We start from the raw sequence: 27,647 nt of genomic DNA, 5'->3' as shown, positions 1-27,647 counted from the left end.
CCAAAACCAGGCAAAAAATAGTTATTAAAAGGCCTGATTTGGTTTTGTAAAAGTCAGTGTTTTTTCCCTTGTGCAGCTCTCATTCCAGCAGAGCCAGATGAGACAGCTACAAGCTGTCCCAGGGGCCAGGGACACAACAGGGCTGTCCCACACACAATGCAGAGCAGCTTCGTCAGACACGGGTCTGTCCGTGTGGCCACTTTTGCCTGGAGGCTCTTCTGGGTCCATTTTACTCAGCAGTGGAGATGGTCCAAAAAACGTGCCTCCCGTGTTCTCTTTCAGTTCTGGTTGATGGCAGGGAGATATGAGGACTGTTCGCCAGCCAGTTTTTCAGGAGCAAACACAGAGATTTAAAGCCTTCCTTAACACTTCTGTTTTGGAACCACTCAGAGTGGTTATTTTTCCTAGATTCACATCACAGAACCAAGAATAGAACCCATGTCTGCTGAACCTTGGAATAAAATTTATATCCATTTGAAGGACTAATGTAACAAGGTCATGAGAGTCCCCTGAGATATTTTGAGTGTATCCTCCAATCACACTGAAATTAATAGACGACCGTTGAATAACTTGGACAAAGTGACTGGGCTTGCTGGAGCCATAGACGTGACTTGAAGGATGGGGAAAATCGCGGTAGGAGTAAGATTTTCCAGCCAAGGAGAAAAGATGACAGTTGAAAGATTTGTCTTTATCAGCACGACATGTCATTTCAGTAAAAATATTGGTGTCTCCGTTGGGTGAGATGAAAGGATCAAAATAATTCAACTAATGCCCTTCTTTTGCCTCCAGTTACCATAGTGCTATTGACCATGCAAGCTTAAGGTTATAAGATTATTTATTGGTTAAGTCATCACACGTGTCCCTGATAATTCTTTAAAATAAAACCAAGATAAGCATTCCTGTCCACTAGAACTTATAATGCGAATTAATTATGTCTTTCAGTAACAAATGAAGGGAATCATAGTGGAAGGCATAGCACAGTATAGAGAAACGGTCATTTTATATGCAGGCAGATGTGCTAGATATTAGGGAGCACAGAAGCTATAGATGAGTGTAATCCAAAACTGGGCATTCTTTGCATCATTATTGCAGAATGGTTAGGGCTGGACATGAATCTGGCATCTTGGTCTTGATAAACGTGAGTCCTCCAGTATTTCTACTGTAGTTCGAGTTGTCTTTTATCTTCAAATGCTATAATAAATGATCTGGCACTCAACAAAGAAGCAAATTTACAAAATCAAAAAGACTGAAAGGTAATTATCTCAAAATACTTGTACTTCTAATAATGATTTTCACAAAGATCTATACTTTATAGTACAATAACTACATCAGTTGAAGGGGAATTTGTCACTGAAAGGACAAGACTGAGAAAATACCTGGAATCTTAAGGAAAACTCCTTAAAGTTATAGGGTGAAATTGGTAGTAATGCAAATAGAGAAGTGTTTCTAATATGAAAATGAGGGATGGGACTGAAAAACAACATTCAATTCAACTTTTTACTACGATAGTAATCTGGGAAAGTTCAGATCTGGGTCTTGACACAAATTTCTCAGTTTTGAACTCTTCTAATTAAAGTGTCGTGTCACGTAACTGAGGCTGACAATAGAGTATGTCTGGTTTGAACTCTCTGAGCTCTGGTCCCTTCTCACACTGAATGCTCCAAGCGGATTCCACCTAACTGTTCAGAAAATATCTCAAACTATACACTGCGTAACCCTTCTTGTGGAGTGAACAAGGGAAGCTACAAAGAAGAGGTCCAAGCCCTCTAAATATTGCAGAGCTGCTGCTTCATAAGCACCTACAGATTTTGCAGTTTGAGGGAGGTGGGGGCAGGTGGTGGCTTGATCTTCCAAATGAGCCATTGTGTGCAGAACGGGACCATTAAATCTGTCGAGCAGTGCTGTCTGACTCAGTCACAGCCCCAAAATTGCACCCCCTGCCTCCAGTATCTTCATGTAGTCACTACTATGAAGCTTTAGTGTTCTGACTTTGTGATAAATACAGTAGCAAATAGCAATGCTACGGAAAAGGCGAATTTCACCCACATCTGTGCTGGAAGGGATTTTTTTACTGTTTATATAATAAACACAAATATATGTCTATGCACTCTCACATGTGTATATTTTAATTAATTCCTGCCCTTGAGTTTAATTACATGCTGTTCTATCTGCAGATAGTGGCTTATGATGCAGAAATAAATCGACACTTTGTCAGGGTACCCGAACCTCTTTGGGAAATCATAAATCAATAGGCAGACAATATGAGGTTTTATGACTCAGCCATTCCTACCAAATTATAAAGTGAACAATACATATACTTCCCTTTACACTTCAGTATGCTAATGATTAACTGAGAATATTTTCTGAGTGATTTGTTACATTAAAAAGCACTAGAATTACTTATGCCAATAAGTATGTTATAGTTAAACTTTATATATTATTTAAGCACTTTGCTTACTGCTAGCATGATTTATAAATTCAATATAAAAATGCTCAGATTTTTCACTGGTTCTATTATTAGTCTCTTGATAAAAATGCCTTGCTTTTCTTCCTTCTCAAGGGAACTTAATTTAAATATGAATAATGGAAAAAAGCCCACTTCCAGAAATTTAAACTAATTGTGGCTTTTAAGGCAGAGAAACCTTGGATTGAATTTTGGAGTTAGTATAAAAGAATTAAATGGTAAAAAATTCTTGTATCTTGACACATGATAAAATGCTGTACCTGTTCGATGCAGCATTTGTGTTGTGTATGTTAGATATGTATCTCAGTAAAATATGTTTATGAAGATGCTTGCAGTTGATAATTAGCAAAAGAGGTATAAATTGGCAAATGTCAGTGGGGAAAAAAAAAGTCTTTAAATTATTTGCAGTATTTTCCAGACATAGATTCCAGTAATACTGAATGAAGATAAGCGGAAATACATGGTGGTGAGAAAGTAGAATCATGATTTTTGAATAGCCAAAAGTTTGGGGACACTCTATTGTGGGGAAGTAATTCAAGCCCATCAATTGTAAAAGAGAGGGAGGCATTATGCTAGTTTATGTACTATCTTACTGGAAATAGCGCACCTCACATTTAGGGTAGTTTGTCAAAATTAACTACTAAGGCTTTTCTTAGGCAAAGTCACCTTGTTCTCAGTAGTTCTGCTTGAAAGAACTTCAGCATCTTAAGGCAAACAGCCGTTGGTTAAAGCAGAAAACAGTCTGCTGTAACTTGGTATTACTATGAACAGCATTGATGAGTCACATTTTTTTGACACGATGAAGTTATTTGGCTTTTTGAAAAAAATGGATTATTGGGAGCCTTAACTAGACTCAGGGGTACTAATGCATAATGATCTGTCACAGCTGGTTTGGTTTTCGATAAGATATGGCCCTGGTGTTTGGGAGATCTTGGAGTAGGTGGCAAGCCATCGGCAACACAAATTGTCTTCGGAGTTCTATAAATCTGAACCTGCTTTCTGCCATCCCTTCTCCCAAGTGACAGCACCTCCCAAGGGTCATCAAGGCAGCTAAAACACAGCTGGATTTAAGCAAGGAGGAATATAAGTACAGACTGACTTGCCTTCCTGATTCCGTACCAGAGCATGTCAAAAAGAGCAGTATTAAGCATATCCTACAACTGACCTTGCTGTTCATATTAGGTGTATAGATCTTTATACCCAACGCTATTTAACTATGGTCAGAACATTTTTACTTTCGCATGTCCTAATTTCCTTTGAACTCTAGCATCTCAATTTCTATAGCTTTAACATAATAAATTGTATTTCTGGGATTTTCAATAGATCAACTTGAGACACATCCTTCCCAAGAGGAAAAAATGTTTTGCTGAAATTGGATTTATTTGGTTGTTTTTCTGTTGTTTAAATCTGGCATGTTGTACGAACAAAGAAGTGCCTGATTGACACTCCCATGTGCAGATGCACTAAAGCAAACATCAATAGTGGTTTAAAGAAAGTGGAAGAAAATACCCAATGGGTTAATTAGGAACGTTCCATAGAAGGATTCAAATTAAACTCAATGGATCATGGAGAAATAGTTTGTATTTATCCAAAACCAGAAGTGGGATTCAAATCTTGATTATGAGTTCCAAGTAAGTTTTCAGGCTGTGAACAAATGACACATCTTGAATAATTTAAGAAGGTCGCTGGCTGTTCTGACTGTTGCCTTGAATTTCCTTTGCAGTCCTGTTGTCTGCTAAAAACCAGCTTTAGTTTACAAACATTATTGGTGCTTTGGCAGGATAAGTTTCTCTTTTTCTTCCTTCTCCCTCTCCAGGATGTGAAGGTTTGGCACATGTTCCCTGTCCAGTCACAGGGGTTGCCCATGTATTTCCACTCCTGGGTAATAAAATTCCCTTAGTGTGATAACTGGAGTGTTCCTGAAGATGTAGCTGCTACTGCAGCAGTTGTATTGTTCCTTGCTCAGGGTTGGAAACTTGGTATCCTCTCTCTTCTTTCTTTTGCCTTCATTTCCTTATTTTCAAAAGACGTGGTATTTGTTAAGGGAATGCTGATAAATGAAAATTTGTAATCACTATTAATAAGATTTCTGTATGTGCAAATTCTAAAATGATAGCATGTCTTCTAGTATAATTAACTAATATTACTCATGCTACTGTGGATAATGTGTCAGCTCTCTTACCAAGTAAACTTTTTTCATGGAGCTTAAATCTTAGGAAATAGATCAATTTATTATGAAGCTCTGGCTCTATACATTCAGGCAAGGACTGGATACTTAATAAATTTTTATTTAAGAGACATTCAGTTATTTTCCATTACAAGATAGTAAAAGAATATTTTGTTTACCAGTTTAGCATGATGATTATTTTAGTTTCTCCAACAGAAAAATATCCGTTCCTATTAAAAAGAAAGTATGTGGCCATAATTTTAACAGCTATTAGTATATTGCAAAAGACTGGAGAAGGAAATGATTGTGACATTGTAGGTCATCTAGTTATTGTTTACACAGAGAAACTATTCTGTAACTTGTCCCAAATGTGTTTCTTTAAACACTTATCCTCACTGAAAGCTAAATCCAAACATTAATCTGTTGCTGTTGCTTCATTCCAGCACCTTCAGAATCGGTGATCTCTAGCTGCATTTTCTGATTGTAAATCATTTTGTTTGATCTTGAATAATTGAACAGTGAAGTCAGAGTTTTTCGTTAGCATACACCAGATCTTGTGATGATGATGATTTGTGCAGCAGTCATTTCAGATGAGCTATTGAGGATCTCTGGTGAGAGCCCATCAGAGGGAATTACTCTTATTTAAGACCGTAATTCAACACCCGCCCCTCTCACCTAAGATTTGTAGCTCAACAACATGAAAAATTGCTCTGATGGCCCAGAAGCATGATGCTTCCCAGAGAGGGACCGGTTCCTGCCCTGCCATCTCAAATTACACAGTTGTCTTATGAAAACTGTGCCATAAAATGTGTTGGATTTCTCGGGTTTTGCCTTCAAAAGTTATTGGAGTATGGGACAAGAAGCATCTCTTCTGTTTGGTCTCAGCACATGTGTTACCTTCGTTTGAGAAAGCCATGCATTGATCAGATAGGGGATTTTGGAAGCCCAAGATACTCTGGGAGTCACAGATGTGCAGGGCTGGGTGGCTCCAGCCTGATGGAAGGGGAGTGTTGGCACAAGCCGAGAACGCGCAGAGAAGTTACGGCTCCAGTATTGACGGTGATGGAAGGAGAAGCTTCCTAGAGACCAGGTGGGACCAGGCACAGTTTTCTGGGTCTAGGTCTTGAAGCAAGAGTTTCCCTACAAGGACACAGCCGGTAGGGAGAGAAGTTTACTTCTTAGTTTTCTCTGTTTAAGAAGTGTAATCATCCCAGCTCGCATTCTAACAACAAGCAGGTTTTGTTGTGCTGACAATAAGGAAAAGAACTAGATGGATCCATCTCAAAGCTCTGGCTGACTCTGGGAAGGAGCAGTGGCAGGATTGCTGTGGGAAATGCAAACAAAGGCTGTGTGATTTGGATAACCAGGAAGAACCATAGTCAGATTTATATCTATCTATAGAGAGAGAGATTTTTTTTTTTTCCTGCTGATATAATTTTCATTCAGAAAATGACCATTTTGTTTGGCTTCAAGCACTTCATGGGCCACTAAGTATTTCTTTTGGGGCCCTCGGCAAAGAATAAAGAATCTAAGTTCATGGGAAGAGTTGGAACAATGAAATACATTTTAAAGTGAATTTATTTCTTACCATTCACCCAGTTTTTCATGCCACTTACATGGACTTCACTCCATCACCTTTTTCTTTCACAGAAAGACACCTCTTACAGCCTTTATAATAAAACCTAGATCGATGCTGTTTTCAGAACAACAGCTAAACTATTTCGGCTGATGTGTCACTCTAGAAGATGCCATTTCAGATGTGATTAAACAAAGGAGTCAAACATGCTCCAGTAGATTAAGCTTGAGCCAGTCTTTGGGGATTTGTTGAGTGATAGTGAAAAATAATTTAGCAAATCACTTTGGGATTTGGGATGCTAGTGATTCTACATGCTGTTTTGGGCTGTTTTCATTAACTGTTTTGTGCACTTGTGGTCCTTCTTCTTTTTGAAGCTTGTTATGTTTATCAAGTAATGTAGCAAACAGGCTGTATTAGTGCCTGATTAGTGGAAATAAATAACCATATGTTTGTGAGCAGTCTGTTGGCTACATGCCATGTCCAAATTATTGTGAACAACCAGTGCTTTGCAAGCTACCGCATGGTCCTTGCTCTAAATGCCTGAGATTAATTTGATCACTTAGCGTGTGGCTTTTGATAAAATAGAGTAATACAGGAATTAAAAAATACTATAATGGTAAAATTTTCTTAGTTTAATGATTGGCTTAGACCCCTAAGTATTTGTATGGTTTGGGAAAATTCCTGTTCTGAATTCTATTGTAAATTACTAGATATCTTCTCCATTCTTTCCAAACAGTAAAAATATTTACTGTAATGTTGGTGGGTGAAGTTAAATCTCAGACAAAGCAGCCTGTTTCAGTGATGGAGCAATAATGTTATCTTTAATTGGAAGACCCTCAGAGCTTTAATTTTTGTGTTCAGCTTGGGCACAGGAGTCATCACGTAATAGTTCAAGAAGTTCAATAGGTGAAAACAGAGTAAGCCAACTTGTGAACTGTGTATATACAATTATAACTCAGTTTCTGGTTGGTAAAATGACCTGAAAGCAAAGAGAACCATGATTTATTTCTTTATGGAAGAAAACAGGCTAGACCCTGAATACACACAGAGAACTGTAGATCTGGTTTTGAAGATTTCATCAAGTCCACACACATATACAGATGACCCCATGGATTCAACAACATGACTTTTTGGGGATGCTACCTGAATTACTGATTATTCACATTTCTTCTTGATTAAAAGAGACTAGTCTTTATATTTGAATTTAATAAGTCCTTATATCTGGCATAATTCAACTTCAACTTCTTCAACTACAATGCACCCTAGATAGGAAAAATGTAGAAAAAATGTACATTATCTTAATTTATAATATTTACAAGCATATACAATGTGTCATCCTATCTTCTAATTTCATTAATGCATAAAGCTTAGAAGCAGCAGTAACAGCAGCAGGTTTTGCTGTATTCACCTTGAACTTCTTTCAGTCTGAACCTGCACTTGGAGCTTCATCCCTGATTTATACACGCACGGTGTGTAAACCCTGAACCAAGGTATGCCTGTGTAAATGGAGATCTCCTGAGCCCTTCCCTGGTGCAACTTGAGGCCGTTTCCTCTCGTCCTGTCTCTTACCTCGGAGTAAGGTAGTTGCAGAGACCAGAAGGTCTCCCCTCAGCTCCTGTTCTCCGGCTGAACCCCCAGCTCCCTCAGCCGCTCCCATCACACTTGTGCTCCAGCCCCTTCCCCAGCTCCGTTCCCTTCTCTCAACTCGCTCCAGCACCTCAAGGGCTTTCTTGGCACGAGGGGCCCCAAACTGACCCCAGGATTTGAGGTTTGGCCTCCCCAGTGCCCAGCACAGGGGGAATGAGACCTCTGGAATGATGCCTGACTTCATTCCACTGTTTTTTAGTGAGGGCTCATTATTACAGAATGGTTTGTTCAGCTTCACTCCATATTAGAGGAGATCAGTGAAATAATAGGATATTTGACTAAAAGTGACATCTGGAGTTGTACAGTTATGTTTGCTTTTCTTAGCAAACCGGCTTTTCCAAAAAAGACTCTGATCCTTTTCTTGTATCCACAGACTTTGAGGAGTCAGTGCCTCTGAGGTACTTCAAAGTATAACCTGGTGACATTATGGTTTAATAAATATATAGCTTTCCACTTTCACTGCCTCTGACAGAATACTCTGTTCAGATTTCCTTTACCTAACTTTTAGTATGCCTATCAGCACTGAACTGGCCTGTAGCTGCTCCCATAACGAGAAAATTTATTCTCCTAATTCTAGCCACACTGTCTCTCAGGCATCAATTCATCACTTAAATTTGTCGTAAATGCATTAAATAGAACACTGAAATTGTTCTTGTCAAATAATCTCCAAGAAGTATAGAGTATGACTCTGCTACATCCTTGGATTCTGCTCTGACATTTTACACTGTCAAAATAGAGCAGATGTTACTCTCCTCCCCAGTAAAAATTCTTTAAGCCATTAAATTACATTATCATTTATACATATTTTTATCTGCTGTATTTGCATGGCTATAGTTATGGATCTGCCAGTATTTTCACTATAAACCCCTATTTCCGGGGATTTTAGACAGTAACTGTGCCTTAATAATTTGCTCCAGGCTAAAGCTTAAAATGCAAAGTCTCAGGCTGAGAATAGTATTTTTCTTCTCCATTTTGAAAAGCGAATCATTTTGCCTGGTCTTAAGTATGAGAACTGCAGTTGTGCCCGCAGGGAAGAGCTCCCTGGAGGGGCTGGGAGGGGGTGTCCTCCCGGGCAGAACATGATCCCACTCAACTGTACCCTAAACAACAGCATATTCAGTGGTTCAAGCAAGAGAATTTCTTCCAGACCCTCACAAAAAATCAAGGTATGTCTGCAATAGTCCGAAGATACACTGCAGCTTTCAAAGGTGTATGGCAAATACATTTAAATTGGGTAGCTGGATAGTAATAGTAGTAGAGCTCTGGCAGTGTACAACTCAGCACAGGTTTTGGGGTGGTTTGTATTTTTGTAAAAACTACTATTATTTTTTTTTTTCCAGCAGTGTTCCCACATAGCTTTTGCTGCAACTGCTAAAACTTGGCTGTGCTTTGGTATTTAAGTGGAAGCAATCCCCATCTCTTGCCAGCTGCCATGGTAACAGAGTCTTGCCCTGCTATTCGAAAATCAGTATTAGCACCCCAAAATTATGAGAGTGCCCTGATTTGAGGTGTCACTTCAAACAGTTTTGGGGGATGGCTTTATTTGTCAGTCTTTCACTCATTTCAAGCTTATTTTGAAAACACACTTTGAATATTTTTGTTGTATGAGAAGCTGTTTTTATTTATTGTTATCATTAACAAATGAAGTCTGGACTAATCAGATTATTCTAGATGCTGTGATTTTAACAAAAATGTAAAAAAATATTGCAGGACTTCAAGTGAAATTATAATTTGGCACAGATAATTTAAGTTCTTTCTGACACTTTACATATACTTGCTGTTTAATTTCTGTCCCTCTCTTTCACCCCATTTTTTTCTCTCTCTCACAAAGTGCCATAGACACAAGAGCCTAAATTTCAGTTCACCACCAAAGAAACAAGGAGGAGGGTGAATAAATTGATCTTAGAAGGAGAAAGCAGCCATTATTTGCCTCATAATTTCTCGTAATCAGCAATAATGAGAGCAGAAATAGAGAAAGTTCTTGCTAATTACATCATTTTTTGTGCAAAATGTTAATGTTTTCATGAGAGGCAGCAATCATTCAGAAGAAGAAAAAGGTGTGTTTTCTTAGAATATTTGTTGCAGGTGGGTATCGTTTAAAGAGGTTTCTTTCTTTGTATGTCTCCTGTTAATTACTTAAAATGAGGTGCTATGATATCTAACTGATCCAGAATTGCAGGGATGTATGGAAAAGTATTTTTGCTGTGAAGTTGAAAACATGCGAATGAAGGTAATGAAATAACTGTGAGAAAGAAGGAAATAAGATTAGAATTGACCTTGCTGCTACGAAGACTCCTCTAAGGTCTTGTGGAGGGGGAGGGGAAAAATCAAAGATTTTAACCTTATTCTCTTTTTTCCCTTGCCTGCAGAAGGCCTCTTGGCACATACATCACATCTAATCCTATTTCTCTTTCTTGTATATATTGCATTAACCTCAGTTTGCATTTGGCTTGTTTTCTGCCGTTAAAAAATGATGCGCAGGGAGCCGTACCTTCCATTTGGCAGTCTCCAGCGACTGGGATCTTAATTTTCACCAACGAATAATTTGGTTGGAGGGCAGGTCAAGTGGCCTCCAGGCTAACTTAAAATTGGTTTTGAAAATACACCATACGCATCTGCAGACAAGAGGGGCTGTCAGTGCCCTGGCCGAGCGGCGGGGGAGTCGGGCAGGAGGCTCCTCCAGATACTGGGAGGTATCTCCAGGTACCTGCAGCACTGGCACAAATTAGCTTTCAGCTTAGCTTGAGCCGTAGTACCGTATACTGTGGCTTGCCGTGTTTTATGACTCTGTGTAGAACAAAACGTTATTTTGGAGAGATCTGCTGATTTTAGAACTGTGCCGTGGCTGGCAGAGATGTTGCACTTTGCAAGTAGGTACAATGGCAGTTGTTCGGGAAGCAGCGCGTTGTCCAAGCCAGAGGCATCACTGTCCCTTCTTCTTGTCTCTGTAGTCACTGCTGCTGTTAAATAATTTGCTGGTTCTCTTGGCTTTTGTTGTTAATTCTGTCTAAAGATGGAGTCTCATGGAAAAAGTGCACAGCGATGCGGAGAGGAGGAACATTAGCACAAAGTGAACATCTGTGCTTGACCTTGTTGATGAGACAGGCAGGGGGCAAAGCAGGTACTTGGAAGTGTCTTTTTACTATGCAAATGCTTGGAGAAGCACCAAAACCAAAATTAAGCTATGTGATGCCATTTAACAACAGAATCAAAGGTTGCTACAAGGGGCAGGAAAGATGCGCTTGTTTGATCCTAATAAAGTAATGACCTGCGGATGTGCTACCAGAATAGCAGAAGAGCCAAGAGCTTAGTCCTGTCTCAGAGACAGCAACCCACGGAAAAGACTGTTGTGAGCGATCTGAATTCAATTGGAAACCTCATAGTAATTGGGAATGTTGTTCCTTAGATTTCCTGTGGTCAAGTGAATATACCGCTCTGATAATTGGGAAGATGTGAACGATCTCAGTCTTCTCTGTACTTCCCTTAGCTACTCTGGGTGTCCTGAAATTGGGAGTTTTGACAGTAGGAACAGATTTTTGTCTCACTCTTTGCAGCTTTGCTGCTTCTTGGCAAGGGCTCAGTTACCGAGAAAAGATCCTCAATGTTGAAAAACTATGTGTGTATACATATCTATATATAAACATTCAAGATAAAAACATTCCAAAAGCAGAATTGTACAGAAGAGTCAAGCAAGTACCTGTCATGGAAATACTTCTGGTTTGTTGTAAGAAATGGGAATATACTTCATTTATGGTGGAGAAACCAGAGAAAACATGATGTTTATATTATTCTATGTGCATTTAAAAATAGAAAACCACAAAAACTGACATCTCTATTTCCTTCTGCATTGTTTAAATGGCTTTAAGTGCAAATTTCAAGCTAGCAAAGTAAACAAATGAACATTTTTTTTCTCAGTATTTGTAGCATATTTACAAAGTTTCTAGACATTCCTAAACCCTGCAAATATTGAGGCATATTCTTTTCTACGTGGGAATACAGAGCTGTTTTTCTTTAAGCTAGGAAATGGAAAGGAAAGACTTTCCAAGTTAGATTTTAGATATTTAAGTACTTGATAGGTTTTCCTCAATGTTATGTACATAAGGGCTTCTGTTGAAGCAAGTTATTACATTATTGTAATAGCCTTTTTCCTGAAAAGAAAAAATAACCCGCTGTACCACCCCCACTACAAAAATTGTAAGGTTGAACTCTTGCTTTTCAAACCTGCTGAGGTAATGGCATTTTAGAGTGCTTCTGCTTTCTTTAGTATTGCTTATTGATTAAGTTACTCGATATTTAACAACAAGAGGCTTCTTTTCCCAAGGTATTTCTTAGAGAAAATCTATGCTTTTCCATTTAGAAAGAAAAGCATTAAACACACACCTCCCTCTTTGTGTCTTCCTAATGATAAGATGCGCAACCAGCACTGGGTGGCTGAGCAGGATGGAATGTTGTTTCTTGACACTCAACAATTGCTGTCAAATAGAGAATCTAGCATTTGAGTAACCAATCATTTAATTCGCATATCCCCCAAAATTATATCCAGAATTATCTTTAAAAAGCAATTTTGAACTCGTTAAAAAGATATTTTAATGCATTCATATTAGGTTTATGTATAGAAAAACATGTGCTTTTATTTCTTGCTTTGTAATTTCTTCCCTTTGCTTTCCCTACCACTACCACATGCAATTGTACAAGAATTCAGTGGTCTTGAAGTAATTGTCAGTCAGAGCTGCTTACAAAAATCTGTAGGGTTGCATATTTCTATATTTCTGTATTTCTTTTAAGAATTTCCAGAAATACAACTAATGATCATCATCATTTTGTGAAGGATATAAAACCTTCTGTCAGAGTTAGTCTGGCTACTGGGGTGAAAACTATATGTTCTAACCATATGTGAACAGTTGCAGTAACTCATAAATTATAGATGAGTGCTGTGATTCCACATTCTGTAGCAGTCAGGTGCTGCATACGATCCTTTCTTCCGTTCTTGTCTATTCGCAAAGTAAAGGATTGACTTTCAGTATAACCTCTGTCTTTTAGCTCTATTTTATAAATATGTCTGGTAGATATTAAATATTTTCAACTCTGTTACGGTAGATATGATCAGCTCTTAAAGGAAGAATGGATTTTTGATTTCTCTTTTTGCTTTTTAAATAGTTTTTGTTTGGATATTCTTCAGGGAGACATCAAAACTCTCTCTTGTTAAAGGTGGCAGTGTACATACCCGCTACATCTTTTTGTTTTGTAGCCAGTCCTTTTCTTTCAGAATTTTGCAAAACACGTGGCCTTCTCCTGTAAAGCCTTCACACAGAGACATCACACTCGTTTTGTACCAGAGATGCAGTAATGTCTGCAGATGTCTTACAGGGCAGGATGGGAATCTTATTTGCAATTTCTCAAGAGAGGAAAAAATGCACTGTGAATTAAATTCAGTAGCTGTAAATTTTTATATGCATGTGCATGCATGCTTACATAGCAGCGACTTCCTCAGCCAGTCATCAGAGAGAGCTGTGACTCATGCTCTGGTACTATTTAGCTGCATTGCAGATATGCATATTAAGTATGACTTAATTCATATTTAATTGGCAATTAGGGAGGAAAGTTTTGAAGAAGTTGATTTCCACTTCTTTTTACTTTCTAGGCTATACTAGACTGTTAACCTCTAGTGACGGTTATTATAAAGTAGGCTGAAGCAGCAGAACACAAAATATTTAGTGAATGAACTTTGAATGATTTGAAACAACCCGTTTCTTCTATCTTCTCCATCACATGCACACATACTCTTCTTAAAGAAAAAAATTTTTAAAAAGGCATATATTGTTTACCACCATAAAGTAAAGACTGAAGTTTGATCATAAAATGTACTTCTGCATCAAGAATCCTGGCAGAAGAAATCAATAAAAAAGAATTGCTTGTCTTGTTTTTTTCCAAAATAATACTCAGAGAAAATATGATAACACATCTTGAAGGCAGGTCAGGAAGGGCAAGTTTAACTGAACAGAGGCATTGCATGAACAAAGCGTGCAGCTAATCCATATATTCCTTTATTGTCTATTCACTCTCTTCCCTTCTCTGGACCAAACTCAAGCAAAACACCTTTAAAGATTTTGTTTACCCATCCTTTTCTACAGCCAGTGTTCACCATTGAATTAGCAGGATTTCGGTGGAACACAGTAATGCGGCAAGTTTAAGAACATTTGTTGCTACCGTCACATGCTTGTACTCCCATCTATGTGCTAGGTGAGATTTGCTCTAATCTTCGGAGCCTCACTTGTCAATTACAGTCACATCTGACATGCTGTTCCAATGGAACTGGCCGCGCATGCTCAAGGAGAGGAGAGGTTGCTGGTTTTCAGTGGTTCTTCTTGTCCCTCTTCATATGAGTGCAGGCAAAGTGGTGCTGGTGTCCCTCACAGTCATATTACATCACTGCTCTATCCACCAACTTGTGTGTCATCGATTCTACACGAGATCAGCTGGGTTCTCATTGTCAGTGCTGTCAGCGGTCCTGCTTCTGAGCTTGCTACGGTCAGTCTACTCACAGTCGTCATAGGCGAGACCAAAACAGCAATCCGAATGTCCTCTGCAGGCAATCAGAGGCGATGATGGATGATGTGAATGATCATCTTCTACTGGAACGTGGCAGCTTCTGGTAGCGTTGGACACGACCAGGGAAGCAGCTGTAGCGGCCTTGGCAAGTGTTCATGCAACAGATATTAGAGTTTTGACTGCTGTGGTGAGAATGACTGCAAGTCACAAAGGCATATTTGTATTAAGTTTTGTTCATCACTTGATTCGGGTTTTGCAAAGACCTACTCTATGTGTGAGAAACAAGGGTGTTGGTTTTTTTTCCTATTGTCGTAGTTGTATATTTTGGCAACATGTGGATTATGAACGTTATAATATATGACACAAGAATGCGAAGCAAGATAGAGCATATAAAAATGGCAAGCTCCACTTTGGCTGTCCTCACCAAATTCATCACCACTCTCTTTCTGCTGGCTTCACAGTAATTTCTTGAGAAACAATTCCTTCTTCCTGTGGAAATAGGTATATTACTGGAAGCTCCAGGCTATATGCAACATATAATGTTGGAAGTTTAATTTAGACTTGGAGAAATGAAAAACTGTGAAAGAAAATTGGTGGGTTTTTTCATATATTGCAAGACACTAAACAATATTAACTTTATGCGATGACTTTTGCTCAGCCTACAGATTAATTTTGTGGAATTAGCAATACCAAAGCTATAGAAAGACATAGAAGATGTTTTATAACAAATGCAGTCACCTTACCACACCCAGTTTCCCAGGGTAATGTTTAACTATTTGTATTCTTTGGCATTTCTTTATTTTGACAAACTAGAACTCAGCCCCTCAAGCTGCTAAATCTTCTTAGTAAATATGCAGTTATTTTTAGATATGCCATAAATATATTAAAGCCATGGATTTTTTTTTTTCCTTTTCAAGGGGATACAGGCCTTTCAGCATTGTGTAACTTCTGTGCCTTAGCAATATGTTATCCTTCTCATTTTGACAACTAGGAGCTAAAAAACAGAGAGAGGAAAGGTCACCCAGAATGTATGTGGCCACCTCTTGAAGCCGGAGCATTATCTGACCCTTACACCGTCTTCTCCTGTTGTGTAGCCCTATGCAGATTTCTAATGACTTCTTGGGAATAGGGTCAAGAATGCAAAGCTAATGAAGACTTTCTCTGATGGTAGTAAGCACTTTTTTTTTTCCTTTTTTTTTTCCTTTTAAATTTCAGTGAGGATTAAGCGCTGTACAGAGCCATGGAAGCCTGCAGAGCTTTAATTACTCAGTGCTGGAAAAGCTTAATTTTGCTGAATAGAGTCCTTCATGATTTAGTATGTTTCTGATATGCCCTTGAAACACCACTCACGGAAAACAAATAGACAAAAATAAAATTGCAAAGTTTTAATGCACCTGCAGTGAGTTTTAATGAAATTCCATACAAGCAGTGTGAATGTGTCCTAAAATTAGTTAAAATATTCTGTATGTGATCCTGATACTTTAATTAAAACACCAGTGAAAGGAGTCAGTTTGGGATTTTACGGAGCTACCAAAAAGTAACTGCGGACACAAAATTCTTAGAGGAATTAAAAAAAGATGGAGAGAGTTGCCATTATTTTAGCAAAAATCTGTGATTGTAAGATTTCCTGTAGTCTGCATTAGCTATTTTAAATGAGGCAGATTCAGTTCTGCCTTGCGTTTGTGACTCTTTTTCCAAGTATTATTCGGTCTATTGTGCCACTTCACAGAACAGCCCATAGGGGTTAGTCATTAGCTCCTTTAAGATTAATCTCTTGTCTGTTGGCAAAGAGAACAGCAATAGGGAAATATCATAAAAGCACAACATACTGCTTTCTTTTGAACTGAAAAGTAGGTTTAAGATTTATTTGGCTCTTCATTGTCATTTTCATATTTTTTCTAGGTTGATACCATTTGTTCCTTGGAATTTGAGTTTCATCACATGTCATTGTATGATCAGTTGATGAAATAATTGGGGAAAAATTAATGAACCAGCCTTTCAAAACTGTATGTCTGCAGATCTGAAAAGCTTAAAATGCAGCTCTAAGAAGCTAAACAAAAGCTAAACTGAAGGGGAGGACCCTTCTTGAAAGAAAATTAAACGACATTTTAAATACTATTATTTTCTAAGAAATAATTTTTTATACTAAAAAGAATATCTTCTCAGAGGTATAGGACATACTACTTATGACAAAAGATTAGAAGGCAATTTAAAATTTCCCAAAATGGCATATGCCGGTATATTCCAGACCTCTGAAAGCTGGGATGACGCTGTGGGGCGCTTAATTATAGACCAAAGTTTTATCAAACTAAGAGAAATAGGAAGTACTAGACTAAGTATAAAGCTGCAAAGAATGTTCAGTGGTTTAATACTCAAAGCCAAGTATTTTTTAATTTTATTTTATATTTCTCAAGACCAGCTGCAGGACCACTGATAAGAAGTACAGGGGAAAGACAGCCTTTGGGCTGCTTGTTCCATTATCTCTGGATGAAGATGCTCTCAGTTGTGGATGGATGTTATATCCACCTCTATCTGAACAAGGGGAAAATACTTTTCAGAAATATTTTAGGCTGAATAATGGACTCTTTTTTTACTTCTAACAAAGAAGCAATGTGTTTGAGGGAGGACTGGTGTTTACCCCCATAACTAAGTATAGGAACAGCCATCTCAAAAATCTCCTCCAGCTTCCCCAACCATAGAAACTCGTCTATAGAGTCTGAAAATGCTACAAGTCATTCTCCACAGACTGGAAATGGGTATTGTCTTATCTCTGCTATTCATCACGGCTTTGCTATCAGAACACGTGCCAGACCTCCCTGCCAAGGTGAACAAGGTGATCAGCTCGGGTGAGCACGGAGGCTTTCGGCTGTGAGAACCCTCGCCCTTAGGTAGTGGTGGTTTTCACACGCTAGCCCTCGCCACGTTCAATACATCATATATTTCCACATCAACTACTTGTTCTTGATTCCCTTGCAGTGGTCATTGCAGACAAGCAAGAACAAAGTCATGATTAGTGCACTGGATTTGTTATTTTACTGCACATTCATCTCTGTGCTCAGACCATTTTCTTCCTGGTCAGCAATTCAGGATTATGCTATCCAACTAGGGAAACAGCCAGAAACCAGATTTTTCATAAACCTGGTGCCAAGGCTCTACAACAAGTGAACCCGAACCTAAAGTTCCTGTTTGTTAGTATTATTCTGTATGTTAATGAAGCCAGAACACTTATGTGTTTTGATTTTTAAGGTTTTATTCACCTTGAGATATGGGTACTTAGGGGTCAAAGGAGATAATGTTTCTCATTCAAGAGATTAATGTCTCCTGCTGAAACTCTCTCTGCTCTTCTCTCTCAATAGCCTTCCACAAATTTTAGTGTTGCTCTTCTGGAGAGCCACATGGCTGAAAGCTGTGACAATGACATCAGGTGGAATCCATCATGCGTGCCTTGATGTCATTACTCTGGGGGGGGAATCTTTCCAGTGACATGGCAGCCTGCCGAGAGCCGTCTACATTTACCTTAAAAGAACCTGCACACTGAGGACATTTAAAAATAAATGTGCATCCACTTCCTCTTCTCTCTAAAAAGCAAATATCCCTAAGGGACGTCCAGTGGCTTTTTAGTCTTTATCCTCTTGTTCTCTTTCCATTCCCTGCCCAGGCTTTTATTTTCTGCCCATCATACCCTCTCTGAATGCTTTTCTCATTTCTAATTTCTTGTCTCCTTCTCCCCATTCCCTCCTCCCTACTCAGCCACCTCCTGTCCTCCTCCTGTCCCTCGGGTCCCCGCTGCCAAGTCCTCGCCAACATGCTCACGGACCCTCCATCCCTCTGCTCCCAACTTGCGGGCAGCTGGAGTTTGTCTGACACGACAGTTTTCCCCTGTGCCAAAAATTAGTATTGCTGCCATAGTAGCGCAGCCGAATATAAAACACAACCATAGTCTTTCCCTGAAATATGCCCTATATAAATTCCAGTCCTTGGGTGAGATAAAAGTTGCCTGTATTTTATATCATATTTTCATGAGCATACACAATCTATATATACTTTTTATATCTGAGCTTGCTTCCAGCCTTCAGAGACTGAGCAGCCATTCATAGGATCAAAGTGAATTACATATATTTAACTTTTAAAACTTGGTTGATATTCTGTGTTAATTGACAACTAACGCCAGGAATGCCTGTATCACTATTTAGCACAACCAGATACTAACTTTCAATGTTTAATCAGGAAAATGAGCTAAATTTACCTTTACAGGAAAAATGTTTCCTTTATCGCGCTATAAAAATGCTGAGTGAGATACAATATTAAAAGTCAAGATGACCCGGATTTTGTATGTCTCTGACTTATTTTGGGAATCTGAATTAACCCTTGTGTTTCTGAGTTTGCACATATGCTGAAAGAGTTTAATAACTTATTTCTCACTCAAGTTGTAAAAATCAATAATTGGAAACTGCTTGGACACTTCCAAATGAAAAGTATCATATAGGTATAGTCATAATTGCAACCGGCAGCTTTCAATAAATGGATGGCTGTAGGTGTAATAATAATATCCTGTTCCACCAGATGACTTTACAAGTACAGGGAGTATCAAGGCCTCACACTTAAAACGAGTAGTTTTCCTTGTCTTTCAGAAAGGAGAATTTGGGATTCCCAAATATGGAAAAACTTACAGAAACTGCATAACACCTTCTATTGTAGCACCTACTATTGCCCACTGCTTACAGCAACAATATTCCAGCCTACATTTGGCACTGTTACATTATTTGGTATGATAATTCTCATGTGCCAATTGCAGAAAGCAAGATTTGGTTATTCTCTCAATGACAGCAATGTAAAGGATCACATTAGTGGCTTTATTTTACTTATTCTAGAGAATTCCATCATACAGTAAATTGGAATCTGCCTCCTTGAACAGGGGGTTGAAAATCTGGACATAAATCTCAAGCCCGCATACCAGGTGGAAGTTTTCACTTGAGATCACAAATTTTTTTTTAATTATTTTGAATGAATTTTGTATTTTTCCTGTGCCAATCTGAAATTTCCTGAGTCTGTCACAACTGATCTAAATTAATAACTAAAATACTAAAGCTTTATTGCCATTAAAGGATTTCTGTTTCCCAAATGATAAGAATGTTATGACACGTATTGATCTACTGAGGTGGTAGTAGTCACTGAAAGATGGATCTCCCCATTTATTTTTTTGTCCTTTTGCTATTATTATATTTATTGAGAACATGTCAGAATAATTGGCACAAAACCTTGAGATGTTGATAAACTGATAAGCCGTGCATAAATCCGAAGCAGTAGTTGATCAATGTATATTAACTAAGGTTATTTGGACAGGGAAATGTAGTACTTTCCACATCTCCTCTTGGAAATAAATTTAATAGTCTGCCTCACCTCCCATGTGTTTCTCAGTAATCGCCTTCAGTTATTTTTTTCCCAATTAATTACAGCCATTTAGATGATGAACGGAGTCTCTCTCATGAGGACGTGTAGTCGGAGTACTGCTCAGAAAAATTCTTCTTTGAACAATGTAGCCTTACATGCAAATTATTTCTAAGCAGATTTTTTTCCCTGTGTCATGCTCATTTTAATGTGTATTTGGAGAATCCAGAATGTATTCCAAGTGAGTTTACAGCTAAATTAAAGGAGAGGAAGGAAGCACCGGAAGGAAGATTTCATCCCGTTCGTCAGTGTAAGCTTCCAGCTATTCTGGATTATTCCCTTGTTTTTGTGGGGGGTTTATGATCTTTGTTGTGATTTAAGGAAGAAAATACAGGATTCCTTCTGTGCTGTTTTCTCTTCAGCATGCATGTGTGCTTCCTTGCTCATTGCTCATTTACAATGCTCGTTCAGTGAACACACAACAGTGGCAACGTTTAGTGGCAGCAAAAGATTTTAATTGTAGTCGTCTAAGACAATGATGGACATAAACTATGCTATGTGATTATGTTACAGCAGAGAATATAACTGAAGAATAGTGAGGACGAAAACAGAAGATATTTGCTGGAGGGAAAAATTGGAGGCAAGCCAGATTGCAGATTTCTATAGTACTTTTTTCCTTAAGCCATATCCCAACCACGGCACAAATATATCCAAGAGCAGGAATTAACCACTTAAGAAAGTTGTGCTAATGGGGACAATTTTAAAGCATCAGAAATTATGCTGTTTGTGTTTCAACACCAGTAAAAGAGTTATTTTTTCAGAGGGATACTGTAGTGTATACACTAAGGCAGATCTTCACGCAGACATCTCCTGACAGGCATGAATATGTGTTGCGCATAAATAAATAAATAGTATGTAACATTATTCTCATGGAAATGACCGTATCGTGGAGAATATATTTAAAACAAAATGTTCAAGATATCAAAACCACATCACCCACTGTGCTGCTTAGTTTATTCTTGGATATTAGGGCATACTTCAGATCTCAGTATTTCTAATGCTGTCAGTGGGCCAGACTCCCGGTATCTTAAGTGACCGAGTCCATGTATCAGCTTTTGACCATCATGGGTAATTACCACTGTAATATCAAGGTACAGGCCTGAATTTAATTTAAACAACTCACGTGATCAAGTTTATTCAGCGTGGGATTCAGTTAATAGATGGACCGGGATTACAGAATCAATTTGCATAGAAATTAGAATTGATCAAAAGTAAAATATTGATTATTTCAAGCTGAAAAACACTCCCTTCAACCTTGCACTATCATAGAGCAGCTCCTAACTGATTAGCTTTTATTGCTCTCTAAGTGATCACGTAATAAATATATGTAGCTAGGGTGGAATTTGCTGATCATTTTGAACATTGTAGAATGGATAATAACTTTGAATCAGAAGAACTCTCCTTTAAATGCTGTGAAGACCTCATGATACATTCTGATACCACTTCCAACTTTATTTGGGAATGAATAATGTTTGATTTTCTGTTTTATATCAAAAATGTTATCTACTTTTCCATTTAAAAATAGAATTAAAATTATTCCTCCCGCTTAGGGTTTTTGTGATCGGATTGGTTTATTTATTAAAAGTCCCTTATGGTACCTTCCCACATTAAATTGCAGTGAGTTTTGCTCCTGCAGTGAATTTGTTCCAATCCTTTATGTCTAATGATAAAACACTCCTCTTCCCTTGCCTCCTCTTTTTCCCTGTTAAATGCTGTTTATTTAAAGAACTCATGAACAATGGCATTTATTTGAGAGGTACGAGAACAAAGTTTAATTCTTGGCTCTACTACGTGTTCCCTTTATGACACTGAACAAGTTAGTCAGGGTCTCTGTATTCAATTTCCCATCTGTAAAAGGCAGATAATAGCACTTTTTTAACTGGCAAATCTTAACAATGAAGGTATTAAAGGTTATGAGTATTTGTGCTAAGGTATAACCTGAACTTTTAAATAGATACAATTTTTGAGGTAGGTTAAAAGCCATTTCTTTCTTTGTATTTTATTGCTAATCTCTGAAAAAGTTTTCTTCTTGTTCCCTCAAAAATGTGTGTGTTTTCAGAATTTGCTGCAAGTGTCATAGCTGATCACAGGTGTCGGAGATCCAATTATGAAATGGTCTGATTTTGGAAACTTCAGAAGTAGAATTCCAGAGTCATTTTTTAGCTATTTAGTCTCCATCTGAGGGAAGTCTGTACAGATAGATATCTGGTTGGAATTCAATAACCTGAATATTACTTTCATTTTCTTTTCGTAGCTGAAGATGGAGAGAGTATGGTAAGTTCATCAATATCTACTTTCCTACGAACCTCTCTTGCAATGGCGTTCCTTTGGTTATTAAGGTAGGCGGTTTCTTTATAGCTTTTTGAGCTACGTTCAGGTTATCTAGCTTGCCGGTAATTTGAATACCAACAAACTGGGTCTTTCTGACAGCCCAAGCCTGACAAGCTGCTCTAAGTCCCTCCACTGAATTGTTGGTCTGTCATGTTATTTCCCCTAGTAATGGTATGAGAGCTGATAGCAACCTGAATACCTAAAAATAGGTGGAGAGAATAGACCTCAGAATTTGTAGCTGGTATTTTATCATCTTGGCTCCGTCTGCCATTGCATGGCGCGATGTGATAGCTTAAAATAACTGAGTGCCATTTTCATGCCAAAAATATAAAATGTCATTCAGTATTATAGTATCCATTGCAGCTATGGACACTCCTAACACTTCCTACAGCAGCTTTTCTAGCACAGACAATTCTAAAGACTGTCAGAAATAAAACTCTTGCAGGTGACTGAATTTTTCCAAAGGGGAGAGACAAATTTATTAAATGGGGAGAGACATTGTACTCCATCCACATCCATGTGTTCAGTTCTTGTAGACTGTGCGCATGGTGCATGATCTTGCATGGTCCTTGTAAACAGCTACTTGGTCTTTCCACCACAAGCCAGGTAGTGAGTAAATGGATAAAACCTGTCTTGCTGTTTTATACTTTCTTCATAGCTACGGGCTGATTTTTGTTGTTATGAGGAGTACTCATGCATATAATGAATATACAGTAGATTTGATGAGCTGGAGCCTTCTGTTTCAGATGGTGTTTCAGCAAGTTGTTTTGTTGCTGTAACGCAAGCAAAACATTTCCTCGTTTTGACGGAACGTGCGTTGCTACCATAGATTTAATGTGCCTCTCTTGAAAAATACATCACGTGGTGGAATCACTTCATAGAAAGCCAAGTGGCAATTTTGAACAAGCTAAAGGATACGGAGCTGTGTCATCATTCATTTACCAGTTTTCCTGAGCTACACAGCTCCTAATCTCCATGTAAACCCAGATGAGTGCTTCTCATCAGCTTTATCATTCCCATAATGATCAGATAGGGGAACTGGAGGTGTGAAAGCAAACACCTGTATTACAAGCCTAATTTTAAATCAGATAGAGGAACTATTTTAGCTGTTAAAACATCTCACCTACGTCCTGATTCCTCTTTATTCTTCCCATAATTTCCATGAGAGCCGTCTGGGCTCAGGTCTCTGCTGGTGCACGGGTCAGAAGAGACGGACACTTGCTAACAGCTCAGACACGCTCTATGCAACGAAGGGTGTAGCTACTGACATTGAAGGGAAGAGCTAAATTTTTGCTGTTACGGTGGGACAGGTTTTTTGAACACTTTTGTACAGTTCTCTGGTATTTGAGAGGCTTGGCTGAGCTCTTGATAGGTTGAGTTTATATGTAGTTACTACTCGCAAAAGCTTTGTAGTTTGTCTAAAGTTTTCTTTTTCCTCGTGAGAAAGCATTTAAATCTCTTGTAACTGTCAAACATTTTAGCTTTGTAGTAGTGAGGATGGGAATGGGTGAACTAAGAACTGCACAGTGTGTATTTCATCATGAGAAATAATTAGCGGGTAAGAGAGTTTGGCTGTCATAAATTTTTATGTACGTGTTAAAGCAATATGAATTGCTAGACAATGAGGAAAAATAACATTTAGAGGGCCCTGTAGCTTGTGTAGTTTCGATATCTTTGCCTCAAATAGTTTCACTAGGCCCAAGTGCCTCAATTCATCCTTTCTGCACTCATTTCAATTGTTTGGGAAGTGCCAAGAGCATCTTGTTTGATTTAATAGATGTTTTGTCAGTCATAGGCAGATTGTTTGCAGAGCTGCAGTTCTCTTAGGTATGTGTTTATGAAGTATATAAGCCTGTTTGTGATGATTTTTCTTCATATTCTCCTGTGTTTAGTATTTTTGTAGAGCAGAACAGAAACATTGTATTGTGATGAAGTTGGGATGGTGGCTGACTCATTTCCCTTTTCATCCTCCTGAGCTGCAATTTTCTGTGTTTTCGGTTTTTGTTCAAGTTTGGCAAAGACAGTGAAATTATGCACTTCACACTTTGTACTCCTGAGATAATGTTATGGATCTTGATTGTGCCATGAATTTGGATTCAGCGCTACCCTGGGCTGAATATTTCGGTTGTCAGAAGTGTTTGAAGGGTGGCGAGATGGTCATTTCATCTCATGAAAGTACACGTAAAAACCAATGAAATAAAACGCAGGACAGAGGCAAGAAGTGATTCATTAAGGGTGGACAAATTGGCTTTCAAAAGACAAACTAACAGCTCTCCAGAGGGATAATATAGCAAGTTGCTGAGCAGACTGGCTAGAATCCAGAAAAGCATTTAATTGCGTGTTTAGTTTTAAATATTCAAGGAGTGCTTTAGCTTTACAGGGAAAATCCATGTGTGTAAAGTAAAACAGAATAGAGTCTTCACACAATTAAGCTCTAAATCTTGTTTCGTTTCCCTGAATTTTACTTTGCAGCTTCCAAGCCATGATTCCACCTTGGAGTGACTTTGTATTCACAGCATACATCTTCTCAACTGTGCATAACCCTCAATTTCAGATGGCTCCTATCTAGGGATATTCACATACAGCATCCTCACAATTAAGTTTACGAACACAAAAATAGCAACTGAATACTGTTCTCTTTGATGACAAATATGTTGTCAATCCTTCTCAGTGCAACAGGTTTCAACTTTTCATCACAGGAAAAAAGGGCAATAGGAGAGAGCTGCTCACTTAGGAGAAAGCTGCTGTTGATAAGTGAATATATATGTTAGCAATTAGCTGCTATACAATGGCTAGGAAAATGCAGAGAAAAGTTTTGGATAATGAGTTCAAGAAAATGTTTCTAAAAGTCCTTAAGGCCAGATTCTAATTAGCAAATGACAAAAATGTTCAGAAAATAAGACTAGTACTGTAAGAATCTTGCCATGGTCAAAGACTACCATCAGCAAAGATGTTTAATTATCCACTGCATATAATAACTCCCTTGTGGAGTTATATGATAAGTATAAAGGGCACTGAAGTCAGAATTACCCTGAAAGTCTTTGGCCTGAGAAGCAGGAGCAGTGAAAGATATTACAACAATGAAAACAGCTTGAAACAACTTGCATCTTTTCAGTAACAACTTCTTTTCAGGCACTCTGTAAATAACAAAGCGGAAAAAACAATGAAAAACTGTTTGGGCTGGAGTTTCTTCTCTTTTACATGAGCTTAATTGTGTTTCACTGTTCTGTTCCTGACTTTCATTAATACTAGCAAGAATTAAGTCAAGGCTTACTGCTTCTTAAGCTGCTCAGTACAGATCCATGCAATTCCTTGTAAACAACAGGAGCAAGGCAATCTTTGGGTAACATAATCCAACCCCTGAACTTCGATCTCAATCAAGGTAATCTAAACAGAAGCAATAATGTAATAATTCTTTTAAAGCTTGCAATGCTGAAAAATAAAACTGCTAGCAGAAACCTACCCACATAATGCTGTTAAATAATTCTCTTGACCTACAGTACCGCTCCATATGTTGTATATACTGAAGAGTAAAACTGGTTTTTATTTGTACCTACAGTTCCCACCAATTATAGCTAGAGTTGTTGGCTCCGTGCATGTTTTCATTGACACAGATGGATAAAAACAGATACAAGATAGGGAATAACTCCAAGCTCTCATGTTACGCCATGGACGTGATTTAAATTCCTTTATAGCTTTTCAGCTTTAAAAGTTCTCTGAGAAATAACCTTACTGATTAAGGTCTGTGTAAAGTACAACTTAAAGCCTTTGTTTTAACTTGAAGACACAGCAGAAAGAAGATAAGTGATCCTTTGGGGCTAAGAGGTATTTAGTACTAGTCGTACGTCATACATGTGGATACAGACCCTGCTCATTACGGGGAAAGGGATCGAGACATTTTGTCTCAGCGCGATGACCAACAAGTGACAATGTACTGATGTACCTGCTGTGCTGAGCTCTTGTTTGTGATGGAGTTACACTGGCTTAAGTGGCAAAACTATGATTTCTTTGTGCCATTTTCCTTTGCTACTTCGTGCTCCTCCACAATCCTCATCCCGCATCAGGATCTTCTAAGAGCAGGTTTTAGTCAGTCCAGCTTCTATCAGGTATCTCTAGAAGTTTTGTGAATCAGCACCTCCTGTCCTGGATCTTTCTTGCTCCTTTTTTTCTGGTAGGGCTTCACATGGTGATTACCTTAAGTAGAAAGCTCGGGAAAGCAAAACAGGACTCACATCAGTAACTCTATGTGCAGTGCCAAAAAATCACATTTCTCGTTAGACAAACCTGCAATAACAATATTTTAAAATTACAAGAACGATCACTATGTATCAGCAACTGAGAGAGATTTTTCTAATTTTACAACCAGCTTTAAGGTTCTTGTTAGGTTCAGTCTCTCTTAGATTTTCTATTCACCACAACTGAAAAATGGTGTTTTGCAGCTTTTGTGAATCTTGCTAATGAAGTCTTTATGTAATAGCCACCCTAAATATAAGTGAAATTATTACTTTAAATTTGCAAACACCACGATCCTGGTAGGCATGAAGGCAGGTAATGTTACATGCACGTGATGCAAATCTTTGCAGCTCAGAAAAGTTGTACCTTGAGTCACAGGATGGGGGAGATGAAGGGCGTGGTGCTTTGAGAAGCAATTTTCCAAAGCATATGCTTTCAGTTTAAAAACATTGTATTAAGTGTTATCTAGAGAAAATGTCAGGAAAGCATAAAAGAACGTGTGCGGACAAAACGCTTATGAAAATTAGGGAAAATTGTGATAACTTGGAGTGATTACACCACACTGAAGTGCTGAAATTTCTGTTCCATGCAAATCTCCAGATCAGTCCACAGAGCTGGAGAGGAGACATAAAAACTGCAGACGTGATATAAGTGACAATTGGCGAAATACTGTGCTTTGGGGGAGAGCTCAGGTGACACCAAATAACTTTTGCCATGTTTGAAGACATAATTTGAGTGCTTTTGTAATATTAATCATAAAATTTATAGCTAAGATATCTGAAGTGATTGGGTCACAAACAAACCAGAAATTATATGCCAATGTCTCAATTTAAAAATACATGCTTAGGCGATCAGGACTAGTTCTTAATGATTTAGAAAGCAGGAGCAAAACAACCCAAAATTCATGATGCATGTAATTTGCCACGCATAGTTTGACAGGCTCCCACTAATTACTACATGTTTTCTGCAGAATAAATAGCAGCTTTGGTGGCAGTGAAATTGTGGTGTTACTTGTGTTTGCAAGGGGCTTTCTGGGGAACAGCGGCTCAGGAGCTGGGAGCTGGCTTGGGGTGATGCTGCTGGGTTTCCTCTATTTCCATTTCCGTGGAGGAAAACTTCATTTCCCATGCAGTTTCACGAGTACTTGCTTGTGCTTATCTGAAATTACAAACCGAAGGTAATCTCTATGATGGGACACACCTACATTTTTAATTTCTTTATTAATACTGCAT

The sequence above is a fragment of the Caloenas nicobarica genome, chromosome 15, assembly GCF_036013445.1.
Source record: "Caloenas nicobarica isolate bCalNic1 chromosome 15, bCalNic1.hap1, whole genome shotgun sequence".
NCBI lineage: Eukaryota > Metazoa > Chordata > Aves > Columbiformes > Columbidae > Caloenas > Caloenas nicobarica.
Note: the sequence above shows the minus strand (reverse complement) of the source record.